This window comes from Polyergus mexicanus, unplaced genomic scaffold (assembly GCF_030449975.1).
Source record: "Polyergus mexicanus isolate NDT 795.1 unplaced genomic scaffold, iyPolMexi1.0 SCAF_8, whole genome shotgun sequence".
Lineage (NCBI taxonomy): Eukaryota > Metazoa > Arthropoda > Insecta > Hymenoptera > Formicidae > Polyergus > Polyergus mexicanus.
In genome coordinates this window covers 10738513-10744685 of record NW_027223328.1, presented here as the reverse complement: position 1 = coordinate 10744685, position 6173 = coordinate 10738513, and positions in this window count along the sequence as shown.

Below are 6173 nucleotides of genomic sequence, written 5' to 3'. Positions count from 1 at the left end.
TATTCGCATTAATTATTTCCCTCTCTCTCTCTCTCTCTCTCTCTTTCTCTCTTTCTTTTCCTCTTTTGGAACGAACGAAATCTGATTAAGATGGGCAACCTCGACTCTTCGGACATGAACTAACGAAAAATAGCGTAAATGGAGAAACAGATAGAGAGAAAGAGACAGAGCTGTTGTTAAAGAGTAGTGCAAATTGAAATGGAAGAGAAAAGAATCGTAGTTGAAAGAGCGAAAAGTAACAATGCTGAGAAAGGAAGAAATAAGCGACAAAAGAGTAAAGTGACTGTCGAGAGAGAAAAGAAGTGATGCGGAGAAATACGGAATTGATCGTAAAACCGAAATAGATGCATCACCTCCTTATGTAAAATTCCTAAATTCCATGCGTAACGAAAATCTTCTATTACAGAAAACCATCTCAATCTGCGCAACAAATTTTAATCAAGATATATACATCGGCCAATATATGTATATATGTATTGTTATTCCAAAAAACATAATAATTTAAATTGGATATTAAGATCACAAGTTTTATCACAAGGAAAAGGAAAAGTTAATTAAATCTCGTTTTTTTTTTGTATATTCAAAAAATAAAAAGTTATTTAACTTAACGCAACATTTTTCAATAAATATGTGTATTATTGATATTCCATTAATTGTTCCCTGTAGTTTACTGAGATTTCAATAAATATTGTTATTAATATTACCAGTAATTGATATTAATATCAATAATAAATATTATATTAAATATTATATTTAATCATAATATTACACTATTATTTATAAAGCTATAATTAAAATTATTCAGTTATGTATTATATTCATTCTAAATTTTATAATATTCAATTATAAATTATTCAAAGTTATGCTTTATTATGTTTCAATACAATGCCATAATAATTTTTCTGCCACAGAAATTTTCTTGTAAATTTTTTTGAAGATAGAAAAGATCTCTCTTTTATTTCCATATTTAAAAAAATTAATTATAAAACTGCTTTATAAGCATTGTATTGTATTTGTTTTGCAATGCAATTATGCAAAAGTAATTTTGTAAATTATTATTATACATGCATCATCGAAACTTTGTGCTATTCTTTTTGCAATTAATTATTAATCATCAGTTTAGTTTGTCCCTTAAAATAAAAAATTCTTATATTATTCTTGTTATATTTAAAGAAAATAAAATAATCTGAATTATAAATTATAATATAAATTTTTAATTATAATAAACAGGTCGAAGAGAAAGAGAGAGAGAGAGAGAGAAAGATCCGAGCTTGACAATAGATTTACGAGCAATGTACAATGCATGAATATTTTCTCTATGGGAAGCTTTCGAAAAATACTGTAAAAAAAATTATTCTTGTTATATTTAAAGAAAATAAAATAATCTGAATCATAAATTATAATATAAATTTTTAATTATAATAAACAGGTCGAAGAGAGAAAGAGAGAGAGAGAGAGAGAGAGAGAAAGATCCGAGCTTGACAATAGATTTACGAGCAATGCACAATGTATGAATATTTTCTCCATTGGAAGCTTTCGAAAAATACTGTAAAAAAAATGAGAAACGTGCTTCAAACCATTTTCCCTGAATCTTTAAAACATAGTCGATCACGGCCATATAATTGGTTAACATCCGCGCGGCAGTCCGTTAATTTCTATCCGTTTCTCGCTGAGCCGCGAGGTAATGGAAACTGTAATTCCCGACCTGTTTCGTCGATCACGTACGATGTCGTCGTATGACGACATTAGAATCTGATAAAAGAGCAACTCTCGATGCACTGCATCCATTCCCGCGTACTGACCTAAATCTCTGAAATACGATTCGCTCTTTTAGATAGCCATCATCGTTTGAACCCTTCAACGGAGTTATCAAATTTTAAAAAAATTTTAACATTTAATAATATCGATACGAATATAATAAATGTAATGAATATAATCTTCGCCAATATTAACAATATTAAAAAGTGGAGATAATTTATAAATTTTTTTCACCGGATATATACATTATATATAAATTGTATATCTTAAACAGAGTAATATAAAACAAAAATAACAGAGAAAATCATTTCCTCATCTCGTAAATGTTAATTGCTGGCACAATGTTTGCCAAAGGTAAAAATAGAAAAATGTTACGTATAAAGCAAAGTAGCATAAGACTGTGTTAGATCAGACTACTGCCATCTGAATTCATCACGAAGAACCGCGAAGAACCACAAGAAACCGCAAGGATAGCAATTATCTTGCTATCGTATAACATGTGTATTACATTAAACATCGTAAACGTACGCGCGGTTTAATTTATAGAGAAATTAATTCTGTATTTAAACATAGAAACATAAAATAAACTTTTTTCTTCTACGCAAATTGTATACCGCAAGATTAATAAAAAACTGATGCTACAATTTTGTTTTATAAAAATGTCAATAAAATATGGAATAAGAATCAAATTTTATGCAAATTTCTATAATTTGCCTGCCTTCCATACTCGATGCATGATTTGCTAACTATTTTTGCTTATAACCCAAAAATTACGCTTCAATTCAAATTTTGATAAAGAAGAAAAATCGTCTTAGAATTGGTATACATCATTTTACGGACAGAAGGTTGTTCCGGAACACCCTGTATATATACATATATATATATATATATATATATATATATATATATATATATATATGTGTGTAACTTATAATTGTAATAATAATTGTAATAGCAGATTTATTTACTGCAATATTTTAGCCATGTTATTTTGGAGCATCGCTGCTCTTCAGCAAGTCACGTTCCACGCTTTCGGAATTGGCACGCGATAGAAAATCGTTTCACGATAGGCATTTCGAGCTATATGATATCGGCGACAAAAGCGATTTGAATTCCTTTACGCCTTTACGGATTTCATTCGCACGAGCGACACGCGCTTATCCCTATTTCTTCAGTTTTCATCTCGCGAGGAAGCAATCTTGGCAGTCACGTCGCCCGTTATTCGATCTCGACCAAATCGAAGTCGAAGCACGGAACCCCGAAACCTTTGTCGATCGACTCTACTTGGGGCGGCGGTCGAAATTGCCGAAACTGGGCCATTCGCGAATCATTATTGGCACATCAGATGGGTAATTCATAGGTATCGAATCAATCACAGAATGTAGCAACTAGTGAAAAGTCTTCTCTTTAAAATTTCTTTATTATAAATTCCTTGTTATAAATTTCTAAACAAATTCGTTATTCTTTCTCTTTTATTGTAAATTTTAAATTAATATAGAATTTGGTATAAAAAAACACAACAAATAATATATATTTGTTACCTATATCCTATAAAAAAAAAAAAAAAAAAGAATCCGTGATATTTTTTTAACAATAAATATCTTCAATTATGTGTGCGTGGGGGTCTGGTCTATGTGTGTTACAAATTAAATAAAATATTTTTTAAAATAAACATTGTATTTTTTATTTATATTTTTATAGCCGTTGTTGCGACCAATTTGACATATATTTTTTTCATAATTTATTGCCGATATCATCATAATAGTCCTATTGTGTCGCACGAATCAGAATGAAAGAGATCAATCTGATACATCTTGAAAGAAGTATGATGTAACATTTATGTAATACAATGGACAAAAAGATATGAGTCATCTACCATAGTTTCCTATACCACCTACGAAACAAATCGGTATTATAACGGAATAGAACAGGATGAAAATAGCCATGATTCGCTTCGCGCAATACTCATTGCAATATGTTTGATTAATTCGCAATATATTTAATAAATGAGTTATTATTATTAAAAATTGTTTGGAGCAAAATTTGCAAGACGAAATTAGCATGTCTTTTTGAAAACAAATATGCGAGACTTCCCCATCCCGTCGACAATTCCTACATTTGCTTCACGAAAGAGTTAAATTAGAGCTTTTACCAGAAAACTTTGCTGCGGCTTTGTCTCCCATCTCGATTCACGAGAGGTTTACTTTGTGAGAAAGTTTAATCGCGCAAAGCATATTTGAACAAAAGACGGGCGAGCAGTCCTGCGAAAAAAAAATGTTGTAATCATTGAGATGGTCCTCTTTCATCTTGACCATTAGTAAAAATTTAATTGACCTTTATATTTGCTAATTTAAGAGTTGAAAGAACGACCACTGAAAAAATCAGTTAGCCAAGTTAATAATAGCCAAAATTAATATGTACAAATATATTTAAGATTTATTTATATTGAGATATTTCTGTGGAAAAATCGAGACAGAAATTCTTCGACGCAATACAGATTTTTTTTTTTTTTTTTTTTTTTTTTTTCTTTCTCATTCTCTATACGCGCTATATTTATTTTACAATGCATCGCAATGATCCTCTGTTTTATGTTAATTTAAGTAAAAATAAGTGAATAGATAATTATCTTCCTATCATTTATCATAGGGATTTTGTCGATTATATCCAGAGTATATCGATTATTACATAAGAAAAATATTGTGGCGAACAATTACAATGTGAATATTGCAAAATAACGGAATTGACGCGGTATACTAAAAAAGGCCTCTAAGCGCAGCAACAAGCTATTAATCAATGGAAACTAAATTAAAGCGTGTTGTACAATATATATTACCGTCATGTCAATTATTCTTATATAATTTTTAAATGTCAGTGACAGTCAAGCAATCTGTGACGGTCAGTGTATATTGCTTCGTTTAAAACTCATGTAAGAATATTTGATATTATGTTGGTATGACGGTGACATTAACGTCTAAAATGCAACATGCTTAATGCTCTCACCATAGGCGCTTACGGTATTCAAAGTCTCTATTTAGGCGAGATGTTGCACCATCTACAGATTTCGTGATTAAATTCTATCACGTATAAACAGATGTATATATATATGATAACAGATATACATCGTTTCGCAATTTTAATTTAATGATAAAATCTTTGAATTCGAAGACCGTAATAAGAAATTAAAGGTGATAAGGAAAATTTGTTTTTCATTCGTCAGACTTAAATCCAGCTTACATCGATGTCTCTAATATAATATCGAATAAACCGATACAAATGGCTTTATAGTGACTAGGCTCGTGCTTATTAATGCGCTTAGGCGATATTCACGATTAAGAGACAAAAGCGATAATATTATTGTTCTCGATATTATCCCCTTTCTTTCCCTCTAGGAGTAACGACGATAGATACACGAACAGGGAATTAGAATTAGATGCTGCTGGATGACTTGTTCGCTTACTCATCTATTGAATATTGAAACGCCATTATCATAAACGATCAGACAGACTCGATAATAACTCGTTCGTGCGAGTAGAAGATGCGAGCTGCACTGCTAACCTATGGGTCAGATAAAATCCATTACAGGTTTTGAATATCGATAAATATAGGTATACTAATTATGTAATTCGAGAGAGAGACAAACTTTAATTTTTCTTCTTGTAAAAAAAAATGACAGGATTAAATAAATTTAAATAGATTTAAACATGATATGTGAAAAATGTAAAATAAATATAACATAGGATATTAATGATAAAATGTTGTATAGAAAAGAATATTTGTTAGAAGAAGTGTCCCAAGATATAACAGATATTTTTATATCGACATGTCTAATTCCGTGAGTTATAGCTAAAGAAATTAAAACAGTAAAGAGTTTATCGATTATTGATACATTGAAAGCTTTTAGTGGAAACCGTGGAAAGTTTCTCGAATAATTCTGTTATTTGCAACACGCACGCACATATATAAGAAAGAAATGCAAAAGAGATATCTTAAAGTTTCATATCCGCATAATAATAAAAATTGCTGAATGACTTTATATATATTATTTATATTCTTCCATTACTATCACACCTCGTCGCCGATTAATACTACCCCTTACGATACTCTATATAAAATATCTTTTAAAAAAAAAGTCTTCAATTTATCAAGCATGACCAACCCAGTTTATCATCTTTGAATGATCTGTCATAGCGATAAATCACTTTCCACTAAAAAACTTTATTAAATTTTCGACGCTTTTCCAAGGATACAAAATATCCAGCCGAAGGATCATACGATCCGGTCTGTCCGAAGGTCATCATATTTCTAGCGCGATACCGGCGTTCACCTGACAACTCCATCTCCCTCCCCGGGTTCCCTTTCAGGTTCATAAACCCTTCTCGTTCACTCGCCGTCGTTCTCTTACTCTTTTACCAGAC